This window comes from Bactrocera dorsalis, chromosome 2 (assembly GCF_023373825.1).
Source record: "Bactrocera dorsalis isolate Fly_Bdor chromosome 2, ASM2337382v1, whole genome shotgun sequence".
In the NCBI taxonomy this organism is placed as follows: Eukaryota; Metazoa; Arthropoda; class Insecta; order Diptera; family Tephritidae; genus Bactrocera; species Bactrocera dorsalis.
This window is the reverse complement of record NC_064304.1, coordinates 40,590,548-40,607,283: the sequence shown is the minus strand read 5'-3', so window position 1 is coordinate 40,607,283 and position 16,736 is coordinate 40,590,548. Positions and strand designations below refer to the sequence as shown.

At 37.1% G+C, this 16,736-nt stretch overlaps 1 protein-coding gene across 4 annotated transcripts in view; it reads right to left on the bottom strand.

The window, feature by feature from the left end:
• The window catches only part of LOC105224605 (5-hydroxytryptamine receptor 1), a 184,702-nt gene that overhangs the window by 100,615 nt on the left and 67,351 nt on the right, over positions 1-16,736 (bottom strand). For all 4 annotated transcript variants that reach the window (XM_049448655.1, XM_019989669.3, XM_049448657.1 and 1 more), the window contains one exon: positions 5,705-5,737. The gene's annotated coding sequence lies outside the window, so the exon portion shown is untranslated. The remainder of the gene's footprint in view (positions 1-5,704; positions 5,738-16,736) is intronic.

The following is a 16,736-nucleotide window of genomic DNA, read 5'->3' as shown; positions in this document are numbered from 1 at the left end:
TTGTTACAATTACATGGTGATAAATTAGCGCGTTTCATATAATTTGCCGCTTTCAGTTTTTTTTTTATTAGCTTAAATAATTACTGTGCGACTATTTTGTTGGTTGATTAATAAAGAAAATAAGCGCATTAAACTCATGGCGGCTAGTACTCGCATTAAGTCATTAAATGTTGCGTATACGCCCAGGGTGCTGAACAGATACTCCCAAATCGTGTTGTTTATTGGAAAAATTGTATTATTATTTAAGGCAATTAAATTACTTATATTTATGAAGGAAACTTTTAACTGCATAGGTATTTGAACTAGTTGGAGATCCTGCTGTAGCGATTTGTGTAATCTCAATAACTCGAGTTTCTTTGAATAAATCTTTTGGATATAGACATTTTTAATTGAAGGAAGCAAAACGTTAAACTCGATTATGTTAGGGGTAGTATAGCTTTCACAAATGCTGAAATTTCCATACAAAAACTTGATTTTGCTTGTATAAATTGTATGACAGCTATATGCTATAGTGATCCGATCTTAAAAAATTTCTTCAATATTCCAAGCGAAATTCCGTAAGGATATCTCATCAAATAAAAATATTTTCCATATAAGAACTTTATTTCCAACGAACAGTTTGTATGGCACCTATATGCTATAGTTGTCTGATTTGAAAATTTTTTTCAAATATGAAAGAATTGTTTTAGGCAATAGTCCATGCCAAATTTAATGAATATATTTCGTCAAATAAAAATATTTTCCATATAAGAACTTTATTTTCATCGAACAGTTTATAAGGCGACTATATGCTGTAGTGGTCTAATATTGGCGGTTCCGATTAATCAGCAACGTCATGACGAGAAAATTATATGTGCAAAGTATCTCGGTGTTATCTCAAAAACTTGAGAACTAGTTCGCATATAAGCAGATAAATATCAGCTCGTCCTGGTGATCATTTATAAATAAACTTTATCACCGATAATTCCTTCTATGACTATGCGAATGCGATTGTTACAAGCTTCATGATAAACTTCATGTACTCTGCCTAGGGTGTAAAAAGCCAAATACGGATACTAGTCGATTTTTCTAATTCTGACTCAATGGCAAAAACAAATAATTCAATGCGGCTCCCAGCTTTATTCAAGAGTAACTATTTTTGTAAAGTTGCATTCAATATGATTGTTGAACCTGACTCAACTATGAACTATTCTTGTAACTTTAAAATACAAGTATATCAGGAATTGAAGACATAATATACAAAATTCGAAAATTGTTCAATAGCATCAAGAAAAAGTCTCCGCTAAGCTTCAGTAAAAGCTTAAAAAAGTATAAACCACACCCCAATTTTAGTATTACAATTATTTGTTCAAATGTAGCTCTATTTGATAAAGCTACAATTTTAATACATGCACACATACATACATGTAAGCCTAAGCAAATAAACCGTTTGCTTTGTGCAGCAAATGCAACTCCAATTGATTTATTTTTAATTACTGTAAATATTAGATTAATATAATCACTTTCCACATCGGCACACATTTCAAAAAGCACGCAAATTTCATATACGTTCGTGTGTGTGCATGTGTGGGCGCGTTGTGCCGAATATTTGCCTGCAAAGTTATTGTGACATTTGCAAGCCACAACCACAAGCATTTGTTGTACAAATGAAATTAAATCCATTTGTTGATTTAAATTTGCACAATTTATTGCTGTGGTCACGCGCACTCATATCCAGGCGGCGCACGGTGACATTTGCATGCGCGTGTGTGCATGTGTTTATATGCATGTGTATGTGTGTGGCATACGTAGTAGTAAATTTGGCGGAGATAATATCGAATTTGGCAGCAAAGTGGATTAGAGTGTAGCGGAAATTTGTCTTTATGTATATAAATATGCATGTGTTCACACACACACCCACAAGTGACTAAGCGATTGCGTTTGTTGGGAAATTTGGTAAATAGAAAATGTAAAATTTATGACAGCGAAATTTATTAAGCAAAATGCGGAAATTAATATTTTATTTCAGAATTACATATTAATATTTATAAATTTTTTGTATGTGTTAGTTTTATTGTTTACAAAAATCAAGCCTTTTTACAGACAATGAAACATGCATACATAATGTCGCTATATCTAAACCTGGTATTCCCACGAAGCTAATATGGCTGTGTTAGCTGACGTTGAGCTACACTAAAAGCATCATCAGGATCGCGGAGAAAATATCCGAGCCGTTCGATACCAAACAATATTTCAGACGAGACGACTCCGTGCAATCGTGCGATTTCTCTTGGAGTAAATAATTCGAGCTGCAGAAATAAATAGAGATGGTAACAGTGTACGGCTGCTGGCGTAGTCACACATTGACATTATGTGTGGTTCAGAAACTGATGATAGCGAGGAATGCGATGCCACTAGTACCGAACAACCACCATCGAAAAAGTCTAGGCAATATTTATTAAAATAAATAAAAATAAATAAATAAAATAAAAATATAAAATTATAAAAATGTTTACTTTATTTTTTCAGTAGTTTATGGCCAAAAGTCTGGAGTTATTGGGGAAAATTTATAAAAAAAGGCGGTAAATGACACTTTTTTGAATAAAAACAAATAGAAATAATGGGTGATTTTTTTGAGGTTAGGATTTTCATGCATTAGTATTTGACAGATCACGTGGGATTTCAGACATGGTGTCAAAGAGAAAGATGCTCAGTATGCTTTGACATTTCATCATGAATAGACTTACTAACGAGCAACGCTTGCAAATCATTGAATTTTATTACCAAAATCAGTGTTCGGTTCGAAATGTGAAAATCCGCTTTTTTATCGACAAATTTTGTTCAGCGATGAGGCTCATTTCTGGTTGAATGGCTACGTAAATAAGCAAAATTGCCGCATTTGGGGTGAAGAGCAACCAGAAGCCGTTCAAGAACTGCCCATGCATCCCGAAAAATGCACTGTTTGGTGTGGTTTGTACGCTGGTGGAATCATTGGACCGTATTTTTTCAAAGATGCTGTTGGACGCAACGTTACGGTGAATGGCGATCGCTATCGTTCGATGCTAACAAACTTTTTGTTGCCAAAAATGGAAGAACTGAACTTGGTTGACATGTGGTTTCAACAAGATGGCGCTACATGCCACACAGCTCGCGATTCTATGGCCATTTTGAGGGAAAACTTCGGACAACAATTCATCTCAAGAAATGGACCCGTAAGTTGGCCACCAAGATCATGCGATTTAACGCCTTTAGCCTATTTTTTGTGGGGCTACGTCAAGTCTAAAGTCTACAGAAATAAGCCAGCAACTATTCCAGCTTTGGAAGACAACATTTCCGAAGAAATTCGGGCTATTCCGGCCGAAATGCTCGAAAAAGTTGCCCAAAATTGGACTTTCCGAATGGACCACCTAAGACGCAGCCGCGGTCAACATTTAAATGAAATTATCTTCAAAAAGGAAATGTCATGAACCAATCTAACGTTTCAAATAAAGAACCGATGAGATTTTGCAAATTTTATGCGTTTTTTTTTTTAAAAAAGTTATCAAGCTCTTAAAAAATCACCCTTTAGTAATTATTAATTTTTCTAAATTTGTTTTATCAAAATCGGACAAGCGGTTCGCGAGTTATGTTAAACTACGTTTTTGCCAAAATGTTACAACTAAGCGAAAAAACATCAAGATAAGGAAAAAATTTAAAAGGTCATAAAAAAACTGACACATACGAACGCCAAACCCTTTGAGGGTTCTACTGTACTGACCTAGTACCATCACCCTGACTTGGAATTTCTCACCCCCCAGATAATAATCCCAAAAATGTTCCACAGTGTAATCAGTATGAGAATAGGTGATATCGAAAGTACATATATATACTCCAGGTGACTTCCACAGAAGTGTTAAACTGTGCACAGATTAGACTGGCTGGTCACTTATTTTGAAATCCTCAACCTTGCTCACAGAAGTACGAAAAAGTTCATCAAACACCATTTTAGCAGTAAATGGAAGCCTGGCTAAAATTCTGTTAAAGCCGTCGAGGCCGAAGGATGCGCAGTGCGCAAACAACGGATACTAGTATCCAGACCTCAGGACAATGGAGACCTCTCAGACAATAAACAAAAACCCGACACGGAACATTCGAGGTTACTAAATGAAAGGACCATGAGTTTTAGCGACCGGTAAAAAGAAAACCTTCAGTGACGATGCACAAAGAATTAGGAAAAGGCGGCCCGTCCTTCAACTGCGCCATAGTCAACACTGGTACACTCGGAAGAAGCTTGTCCCGGTAGCAACAGAATAGGTGTGTTCAGCGGCGTTCAGTTATGCTCTATTGGACCTACTCCATTGGAATCATAAGATTCAACGTGTATAGTCCGCCGGAGCTGTAGGATAATGTGTATTAATTTACTAAGTGCACGACGAGTAGGTCCCTAGGCCCTTGAATGCCCACTTATATATGCGTTCTGTAGATGAGTGCCAAACTGAATATGGAATTGAAGCCGAGTCTGTAGGAGATATACCAAAATAGCAGCATAACAGATGGAGATGTCATAATAGTGTCTATACTCACCAGACCCGCACTTATTTCTTAAGTCTGTAAGTGGTAGGGCTCACTTGTTATGCTTAACCGTATAGTTAGGCGTCGATCACCGTTAGATTACGACAAATATTCGAAGGTTTGCTCGCCACGTCACTCTGGAGTAGCAGTTTTGCAGAGACCGCCAGCTCACGGAGTACACCCGGGCGCCCCGCCGACAAATATGCAGTTGGAGGTACGTGAAGACTGAAGGAAAGTCTATATGTCTCTACGCTATAACTACTAACAGTGCTTTCATAGGATATTTACCTAACCTTTGAAAGTTTTGGTGGCTCGTTTTACTCAGTTTTCATATAGTAGTATAAGTAGCATAAGTGCTACGTAATAATCCAGCAGTTTATCAAATTCATTAGTTAAGGCAGAAAGAGGTGAGGTTCAGTGAACGAACCTATTTGAATTTAATTCGAAGTATGAATCATATTAAATATAAATTTATATATATACGAGAAAATAAGTTTATATGTACCTTATCTAGTCGTTAGTCAAATGGTCGAAAATAAACATATGCCACCACAAATAGAATAACCCTTCTGAGTGAATATTCAAAATAAACAAATTGCCATTAAAACTTAAAGCCTTAATCAACTGCAATATGGAAGAAGTCAAATAACCCACACAAACGGCCTTCGTCTGGTTTCGTTACGTCTTTTGCTACCGTTATGTTTACCTGTCTGCAATAAATTTGCGCCATAAAAGCAAACCAATGTCAAATGAAATTTATTGTTTGCCAAAAACCAAAAATAACCATGCAATCTCAGCACCACAAACACAAAATAAATGAAATGAAAAGAATCAAAGGTGAGCACACGAAGCTACAAAAAAGAAACACATGTTCATAGCCATATAAACACCCATATCAAATAATTACGTCCAGCAGAGCGCACACACGAGCAGTGCGTTATAAGGGCATACGGGCCGGCTGCGTTCAACGCCCAGACCAATCAGCCGATATGTGCAGCAATTGACTGATTGCACCGCCTGTCAATATATGTATCAGGCAGTGACAGCTCAATTTCTGAGCACGTGACTGGCGGCGCTATCTGAGCGAAGACCAAATTATCAAAAAAAAAAAATAAATCGTAAAGAAAGTAGCAAATGTATTGAAAGCAACAAATAATCAACGTTTATTACTCACCTTCGTGCAAATGATCGAAATGACATATTTTATCTGCAAAGTAGAAGAGATATCGCATTATTATGGTATTAAATTGAAATGGAAAATTACTTGCTTTACTCTTATCTTTAGGCTAGAAATAAACAAAAAGCAAATGAAATAAAAGTTTAAAAATTCATATCTGGCGGGCTTATCTAGCTTTCAGCTGGCCAAAAGCTAAGTGTATGCAGAAATACTATTGGCTAATCACAAAGTATGTCAATTTCAACAGAAATGTACAAGTTCATTTACAGTTTTTGAGAAAGTTTTCAATTTTTAAGAAAAAATTATATTAATTTTCCCATTGTTAAGTAATGCATTTCCAATATAAAGAGTGTTGCACTTGTTCATAAATATTAATTTAGTTTAGTATAAGCGAGTGAAACCCGACTAAGGAGCAGCAAGTATAGAGAAGTGAAATAGTCAACTGCAAAAGCAGATATGGAAATGTCAAATAATGAGAAGATTCAAGATTTTTAAGATTACCGGTATTGTTTGGTTGAAATAAAATTGCATTGTAGTACTAATCTCTCATCTTTCTAGACAAAAAAGCGAAGCAATCTAAAGTTGCACGAGCTGTGAGCTGAATGAGGAAATAAAAAATTTAAAAAACAAAAGATACGCCGCTTACGACCTGATTACTGTCGAGGTTCTACAACAGCTTCCTTTAGTGAGTAAAGTAAAAATTAGCAACATTACTAACGCGTCTTTCATCTTAAATACGTGCCAATGTTTTTGAGAAAATTATCATAAAACATCTCATCGGTTTGGGTTTAGAGCTGACCATTATACGATTAATCAAATCCACAGAATTACACACATTATTGAAAATGTGACAAAGCCGCCCAAAAATCAAGGATATGCTCATTGTTTTTTGGATATTCTCGTGCTTTGGTGCATCATGAATTTGTTCCGGAGGGGCAGTGGGTCATTAGAACATACGTTGAAAATGGTCGGAATTTTACACGATGATAATGCTCTATCGTATCAAGCTACGATTGTGACCGAATTTACAGCCAAAAATGCGAGGGATACCATCGATAAACTACCGTATTAAGCAGATTTGGCTCCGTGTGATCGGAATCAAGAGATAAAACAAAATTCGCTGAAGGTGCTGAAGACCATCCCAAAATGTGCTTATGGAAAGTGTTTCGAGGACAGTAAAAATCGTTGCCATAAGTGTATTATATTTGCTGGGGATTAATTTGAAGGCGACAAAATAAAAATTGATGAATAATTAGATATTTTGCGTTTTGATTATACAATGTATAAAAGTAGCTCTTTTAGAAAATTTTTAATGTTCACCGACTTTAAAACTTAAGCTTTAAGTCTTGCCTTGCACGAATGTATTTTCTCTGTATATAAGTTCATTTCATTCTTAACTTCAATGCTACATTTTTAAGCTCACCCTAATTTATGTGTCACAGTGCAATTTCTTTCGACCATAAGCAACGGTCGTCAAAATATCCAGAGGCACACTGGCGCTGCATTGATCAAACGCCCACTTACTGAAAGTATGATTTCATACACACACTCACAGTCTCTAAAAAAATATTGCCGTTAAAAATAAAAATATACATAAATATTATAATTTTAATTTATGTTGCGTAGCGGGTCCACACGCGTGACGGAGTGATGTGCAAATTTGCATAAGTTTGCAGATATGAATATATAAAATTCAAACATTATATATGAATTTTATATTTAAAATTATGCCTTTCAAGTGGCAGCAGCAGAACAGCATCCAGACGCTCATCAGAATACGCATTCAGCGCACAACCAGTGCATTTGCCATAAAACCATATAATCAAGTGCATTTTTCCAACAACACCAACAACATTTTATACATATACATTTATTGTTTTAGACATAATATACATACATGTATATAATCAAGTGTGGGTGATACTATACATTTACTTGCAAGGCATTGATTGTATGCTGGCGCCAGCCTAATGATTCCTGAAGCCAACAGCTGCATCAAATTGTACTAAAAATTGTACACACCCATACAATCAAACCCACATATATTTATTTTGTGACACAGCGTATTTTTTGCCGTGCAAACAAAAAATAAATTCACCAGAAAAAATCGGAATTGTAGAGTAAACATTAAATGAAAACCACGTATGTAAATGCTCAGCAAATGCTGCAGTCTCGCTTGAGGGGAGGTCGCCTCGGTAAACACGGCGTTCGCTCGTTTCATGTCAACATTCAACAGAATACAAGAATGCCGGCGGGCAGGCGCACTTTCGCACTTAGCCAGACAGCCACTACAAGTAATGCTAAGCAGTGACAGCCATGCCGCGACAAGCTTATGTGCCTGAAAATACGTGTTACATATGTACATGTGTATACACATGATCCTTTATAAATAAAATATAAGAGAAATGTTTCTGCGAATTTTTGTTGATTGTGAAAATTTTCAATGTCCTTTGAAATTTGAATGCTGATGTGCGCAATTGTATTTATTGTGAAGCTCCAAGTACTGATGAAGTGAATTGCAGGCGGCATTAGATTAATTCATTACATACACACATCCAGATACATCCATATACATATATCGCTATTTACACTAGCAATGACAAGACAGAATCTTTCAAGTTAGATTAAAATATATTAAAAGATTTAAAGCGCTGATTAGAGTTGACAGAAATTTTCAAAAGCAAAATAATTTAATGCATGTAATCTAGTACTGAGTAACGATGCAAGCGTGTATTATACTCAACATCAAATTTCAACTGGTCTCGTCCATTAAACTGTGCGTTTTGGTTAAGAAGCCTGAAGTCGAAAGGCCTCACTGCGCCTCACAGCCTGGCATGATTTAGGCTGACTGACGCGAAAAGCGAGCCATCGCTCAGCCACCAGCCGGACTTAACAAGTAATGAAGCGCTAAGCTCAAGAATCAAAACCTGAGAAATACCTTCAAGTGTTGGCAAAACTTTATATTAGAAAATGTTGCGAAGAATTCATAATTCAAAGTTCGACGAAAACATTTACGACGAAACAATTAGAATACAAACCTTTTTATTGTATCAAGGTATGGTATACTAAGTTTCATCCAAATGAAGGGCTGGACGAACAGACTGACACTTACCCGGATTTCAACTCGTCTGATCAGCCTGTTTACTAATAATAGATCAAATTAAAAGTCCCTGGTCTAACAAATAAGTAAATCCTTATGATTTTTAATTAGACCTAACCTTCAAAAGGTGCGTGTATAAATTTGACAGCTGACGGATCATCAGTTTGTGAATCGTTTTACAGAATTTCTGTTATTGTGAAAAAATTGCTACAACGAAATTTTGCGTCTAGATGAAATATTGCTTTTTGAAAGGAAGAAATACAGTTGAAGCAAAACTTTGGCTTGTTAACGACAGCCCCAGGAAAATCAATTATCAAGGGTCGGTATGCTAAGTTTAGATGTGTTGATATGAGCACCAAAGACAGTGAACGCAGAGGACGCCTTAAAAAGGTTGTTACCTACAAAAAACAATCAAAAAATTTCAAATGAACCTGTATATCATAAGAAAGCTCTGTGCAAAGTGGGTGCCTCGCGAACTCACTTTTGATCAAAACTAACGACGAGTGCAGTGTTTGGTTATGTTCAAACGCAATAAACGCGAGTTCTTGCGTCGACTTTTGACAATAAAGGTAAAATGGTCCCGTCATTTTGTCCAATCCATAGCCCGAGTGGACTATACCCGATGAACTCATTCCAAAGCTGCAAATATGCAACAGTCAGCTGGCAAAATTAAGGTCTCTGTATTAGGGATGCGTATGAAGTAATTTTTATTGACTACCTGAATGAGGAACCATCAACAGTGACTATTACATAGCGTTATTGGATCGTTTGAAAAACGAAATCGCCGAAAAATGGCCTCATTTGGAGGAAAGGAAAATGCTGTTTAACCAAGATAATGAACCGTGTCACAAATCACAGTGAGTTGACCTTCGAATTGATTCCGCATCCGCTGTATTCTCCATATCTGACCCCCAGCGACTATTTCCTGTTCTCAGATCTCCAAAGAATGTTCACTAGCAAGAAATTTTCGTCAAATGAAGAGGTGATCGACGAAACTGGGGAAAATCGTATTACAGAAAGTAAGGAAGACTATTTTTGGGTGTAACCGAACTTTCATTCCCTTGCTACTTGCAAGAATCAAAGCTAGGAAAATATTTTAAGGTACAAAATGTCAACCAGATGATCGGAACCAAGCAAGGTTCATATCAAAGTTTCATCACTTTAATCAGTGCATCACCCTTAAAAGGAACTATGTTGAAAACAAAAAAAAAAATAATTTTGCCAAAAAGTATGTTTTACTATGCTAGACTGCGGATTTTCAATTGACCTCTTAGGTAATATAAAGAACCGTTAGGTGAACATAATACCAAATGATACTCTGTAGCAGCATGTTTCAAGAGTGAAAAAAATACATGCTAATACGTGTCCAATAAAAGCGTTACACTGGTATAACCGTAAAAGAGATGAAATATTGCAAAATATGTATCAATGATGCTATCATTGTCTTAAACATCATGTCCAGTTACATGAAAACTTTCAAAACATTTTACGAAGAATATTAAGAATAATTAATGGAGTGGAAGGACTTTGCTTATCGCATGAATTGCCTTAGAAATGTTGCCTTAATGCCGTATCAACACTTACAAGCCTGCAATGTCCGCAAATTATGCGAGAACACAGCAGAGCATTTCGATGACGGTGTCTACTATGTTGCTACAACACAGCTTACTGCAACTCGAGGCAATATTCGGACTTATTTATGGACCGGCATGCTTAAGTGCATACGCCAGCATGTAAAAATCAACATACATGTGTGAGAAACTGTATATGTACTGTTATATTATTCAACAGGAAGAGTGTGTCTGGCTTTCCTATTGCATAGACATACTCACATATGCTCTTCTCACCATTTCAATATGACGGTGGTGCTCAACCTTTGCTTCAACGCCGAAGGCTAAGTTTCAATTGCACCGTTATATGTGCATGCATATGTGTGCATGTTTAAGTGCATCTGTGAGTTGCCTGGCAGCGTGAGTATGTTTGTTCTCGATTTTATTTTTAGTTCCAGTGTAATTTGTTGTTATTTATTTTTTGTTAGTCGCCACTGCTAATGACACTTGACACCCCAGCCTGTCAACGACATGCAAGCGCCGTAATTACACCACACACAGCCCAACATACATGCATACGTATATATGGACACTATTTTGTAGTTATGAGCAGTTGTTGTGCACACCATAGCGGTTTTTTGTTGGCCAGCAGGCATTCGTGTAGGCGTTATGTCTGCGATTCCGCATGCTCTTACAAATATGTATATTACTCCTACACACAAATATAAAGAACTTTTGTTTTTGCATTTAGTTGCAAGAAAATTGCTGTCACGGAAAAATGCAGAACTTACATATTATACATACATATACACATATAATATAATATATGGGTACATATATTAAATGTATTATTGTTGCGTTTTTAAGTGCTCACTCATGCTTGATAGTTGGTCCCTCTGGGTAATGCTTTAAAGCTAAGCATTTAAAAAATGTCTTTTAGATTTTATGTTACAAACCAGTTTATTTTAAAGTACATGTTACGAATTTCTTCTTCTTTACTGGCGTAGACACCGCTTACGCGATTATAGCCGAGTCAACAACAGCGCGCCAATCGTTTCTTCTCTTCGCTACGTGGCGCCAATTGGATATTCCAAGCGAGGCCAGGTCCTTCTCCACTTGGTCCTTCCACCGGAGTGGAAGTCTTCCTCTTCCTCTGCTTCCCGCGGCGGGTACTGCGTCGAATACTTTCAGAGCTGGAGTGTTTTCATCCATCCGGACAACATGACCTAGCCAGCGTAGCCGCTGTCTTTTAATTCGCTGAACTATGTCGATGGCGTCGTATATCTCGTACAGCTCATCGTTCCATCGGATGCGGTATTCGCCGTGGCCAACGCGCAAAGGACCATAAATCTTCCGCAGAACTTTTCTCTCGAAAACTCGCAACGTCGACTCATCGGTTGTTGTCATCGTCCAAGCCTCTGCACCATATAGCAGGACGGGAATTATGAGCGACTTATAGAGTTTGGTTTTTGTTCGTCGAGAGAGGACTTTACTTTTCAATTGCCTACTCAGTCCGAAGTAGCACCTGTTGGCAAGAGTAATCCTGCGTTGGATTTCTAGGCTGACATTGTTGGTGGTGTTAATGCTGGTTCCTAAATAGACGAAATGTTACGAATTTAAGCAACATAAATATCATGGATTGAAGCTTATCAGCCTGCAGACCTGGAAAACCAACAACTGATCAGATATTCACGCTGCGCCAAATCTTGGGAAAAGACCCGTGAAATGAGAATCGACACTCACCATCTCTTCGCCGATTTCAAAGCTGCTTTTAACTTCACGAAAAGGAACTAGTTTTATGCCGCTAGGTCTGAATGTACTCGTAACTAATACAACTGTATAAGCTGACGTGGACCAACACCAAAAGTTCGATCAGGTTCGGGAAACACTTCTTCGAGCCGTTCGATACCAAACGAGGTTTCAGATAAGGCGACTCCCTTTCGAGCTGCAGAATTAAATAGGAAAGGAACAAGAATGTACAATTGCTGGCATACACCGATGACATCGATATCATTTGCCATTACAACCGCGCCGTTAGTTCCGCTTTCTACAGGTTGGACAAAGAAGCGAAGCAAATGGGTCTGGTAGTGAACGAGGGCAAGACGATCATCATCAACCAAACAGTCGTCGAATTTGCTCTCACATCACTGTTGACAGTCATAATTTCGAAGTCGTGTATTCTTCGTCTATCTTGGAACCAGTATTAACAGCAACAACAATACCAGCCTCGAAATCCAACACTAAATAACTTCTGCCAACTGGTGCTATTTCGGACTGAGTAGGCAATTAAGAAGTTAAGTCCTCTCTCGACGAACAAAGACCAAATTCTACAAGTCACTAATCATTCCCGTCCTCCTAAGTGGTGCAGAGGCATGGACGATGACAAAATCTGATGAGTCGACGATAAGGTTTTTCGAGAGAAAGGTTCTTCCGAAGATTTATTGTACTTTACGCATTGCAAACAGCGAATACCGCAGTAAATGGTCAGCATTGACATATTTAGTTCAGCGAATTAGGTCATGCCATCCGATTGAAAGTAGAAGAAGAAGTTTATGAATTCTCATCTCAATTATCACAATTCTAGCAATGAATCAGTCATACGAGTATAGTAAGAACGCGCTAAAAATATGAAGCTTTACGTAGAATAGTCGTTCAGTTATTTTAGCTCAGCTTGCAAATTGTTTAGAAGTGGACCAACGGTCACCGTCTGACAACACTTCACATCATTTTACATTGAACTTTGATGAAGGGACGCAGGAGGTCTTTAACTAGTGGTTTGTAGCTGCCAAAATGATTTTTGTCCAAAGTACACTAGAAATCCACTATATTAGAACCCAACTCAATTTTGGCATTTTCAAGGAATATTTCAAATCGTCTTCAAACACCTTTAAAAAACACCCGTTATAAGTTTTTTTTTAAAGGTTTGGTTCTGAATGAGGCTATATTTTTTTTTCAGAGACGGTCTTTTTAACAGCTGGTATTTTATTTATTCGGCTAATGTCATAATGAACAGACTTACAGCAGAGTAACTTATGTAAATCGTGGAACTGCTTAACAATATTACCGTTCGGGTGAAGCCGAACAACTATCAAGCGCATCGCACGTTCAATGAATGGGCTCAAAACGAGATGACCACCGACCCCGATATTTGCAAGACAAATTTGAAGGGGGCATACCTGGTCTTCGTTATAGAGCCATGATTAATGACTTGTTCGTGTCTGAATTTGAAAAGCTTGTTATAGACGACCTTCGATTCTAACAAAACCGGTTATACATGCCATACACCCAACGAAACAATCAATTTATTGAAGGAAACTTTTGGTAAGATCGTAAAATTTAGCATGTCTGGATTATTTTTTGTCGATTATATGAAGTCGCTTGTCTATGCAGATAAACCAGAGATAAGCGACTCCTTGGATGAAAATATATTGCGTGTTATTGCTAAAATCCGTTAACTTTCTTCCTATAATATCCTTCACAAATACAAAAGTTTATATAAAGGAACTGGATTTTGATTGGTCAGCTTGTAAGACAGCTATATGCTATAGGGAGATCTTCGGAGATTCTACCATGTAAACTTTCTGAAGCTATTATGTCACTTAAAAAAGTTTTCTATACAATTTGGATTTGGGACAAACTTCATATACTCTGTTCAGTGTATAAAAATAGTAGTTGTATTTTGATATCCTAAAATGTTGGTAACGCCGAATTCATCGACAAGGGCCCCAAAGATCAAGGAGGTAATAAAAAACGTAAAAGGCTTATTTAAGTTTCAAGTTTGCTAAACAGCGGCTGCTTTTACTACTGTGTCCTGAACTGAAAACATTTTCTCTTTGTATCTCTTAAGGCATTCAAAGCATTATAGGCTAGTGATCACATAGTCTTCAAAATTAAAAAAAACGTTAAGGAATTTTCTTTTGAACTCACGCCAACTTTGGCACATTCAAAATATACTATGTATTACAGAAATGTTTTATTTTTGCCAAGTTTCGCTTTGTTTTATATGAAAATGCTTACAAAAATATTGCTTGTTTTTATGGAGTCAGATATAGCAATGCGTGGGAGACAATCGGAAAGAAAATAGACGTCTTTTGGCACTTAACTATTATTACAAGAACTTGATATCAGGAAGTAAACATGCACATTTCCTTGCTTACTTAACCGCTCCAGTTTGCTCCGCTTTTTAAAATGAATACGGAAATAAAATTACATTCTTGGTTTGCTACTATTCAGTATATATGTATATGAACGCACCTACATATATATGTAGATATCTCTTTGCAGTCCTTTAGACACATCGACGCAACACTGTTATTATTATTTAAGTACATATACATATGTATTTAATATATGAAGTAGTTTCGATGCAGTCTCGAAGTGAGGGGCAATATTCTAATGGCTCTTCAAAACTTAATCAACAATAATTAATAGGAAATAGTTTATTCAATAATAAAATAGTGGAATTCAATCGTCAATAATTAACAGTCAATATTCAATAGTCTGTAATTAGTATGATTCAGAATTTAATAAATAATTATTCGTATTGTCAATACAATGGCAGAACGGCAGGATAATAATCCATGGTTTGTTTATATTGCCAGTGGGTAACTCCCTACCGAATAGTCAATGTTGCGTGGGCAACTGTTGATATTCAATAATCATTGTTAGGCAAACAATTCAATAGTAAACAAGTGACAGACAGTAGTCAAAAGGAGACACAAAGTAATCAAAAATCAACAGGTCATCGATAGCCTAAACACAATTTGAATGAATAAGAGGTCAGCTCAATAAGATGCAAGTCAACTGTCAAAAGTGAAATATACCATAAATGATTGTTATAAAACCAATGAAAGATGATAGTCATACAACAAAATTTTGGCGCTGACATCTCTTCTAGCTTTTTAATCCAAATAACTGATGACATTTCGATAGATTTATAAGGTGTAAACTGCCTCCATACATCTAATATGGTTAGCCGGTTCCCTTTCAGATTTAATTATACTTATTTCTATAAGAAATGCGCCTGTGAAGGTTATTATAGCTATGCTTCAGTTGAAGTTAATGTTTTTCCTTGTTTTTTCCCAACAAACGATCTTTTAAGCATAATGCCAAGAGGATCCAAACCCGATTCCCCAATCGATAACGATGGAGCCGACGTTTCATTGCCCGACCATGAAAAAGTTCGAATAGCAATTACCCGTCTGAAGAACAACAAAGCGGGGGGCCGATGGATGGGCGGCCAAGCTATTCAAACACTGTGACGAAGAACTGATAAGGAGCATGCATCAGCTTCTTTTCAAAATATGGTCGGACGAAAGCATGCCCAACGATTCGAAATTAAGTGTGCTATGCCCAATCCATAAAAAGGAGACCCCACAATCTGCGCCAACTACCGTGGGATAAGCCTCCTCAACATCCCGTATAAGGTCTTATAGAGCATGTGAAATATAAAAGCCCACCGTCAACAAACTGATTGGACCTTATCAGTGTGGCTTTAGACCCGGCAAATCAACAACTGACCAGATATTCACCAGGCGATTTTAAAACAAACAAGTTAATCACTTCATACCCGAAACAAGAATATGAAATGCACACGCTCCACTTAATTGAATGAGCTTCTGCTTCGTGAAGTAAGTGCCATTTTTACGAGTATCGAATACGCTACACTGTTCAATTAAATACCAAAGAATCTGACCACACTTGACAACAATAGCATATTTGTAGCACAGAGCTCTTAACAAATTATCAAGATAAACAGGACTACTTACGAGCATACCATAAACTCACACGCGGTCGTTTACGTTACACCAAACATTGACAAACTCATAAACCCTTCAATGCGCTTAATTCTTAAATGAAGTGACAAGTCGTAAATTGATTTCTAGGCAAGCTAAATAAGAACGAATAGCAAGCGAGCATAGAAAGCTTGGCAAAAAAGAGGCGCGCCTGGGGACAAAGCTACAAACGCAAAGTGGATGAGATTGCAAAAATAGTAAATCTTACAAATGAGATAACGGTAATGCAAACAGAGTAAAAAACAAAATGACAAAAATTCAGAAGACTTACATACAAATAAAGAGTTTGCACATAGACACGCGCTGGGAATATGCGTGATGGCGAAACGAACACAACCGTCGCTGTTTGTTGACGACGAGCAGAATAAATAGAAAGTGACAGTAAGGCTTTTTCGGGGCAAATGACAATGGCAGCTGCCAGTGCAAGTAGGAAAAAGGATCACGCAAAGGAGACTTAAGGCGAGTTATGCCTTGAATATGACCAAGGATATGGTTAAATAAACTGCTAGTAATAGATTTTATGCTTGATAGGCAGCTCCTAATAGGGGATTCCGGCTGTCATTTGGGGGCCAATGCACACAATA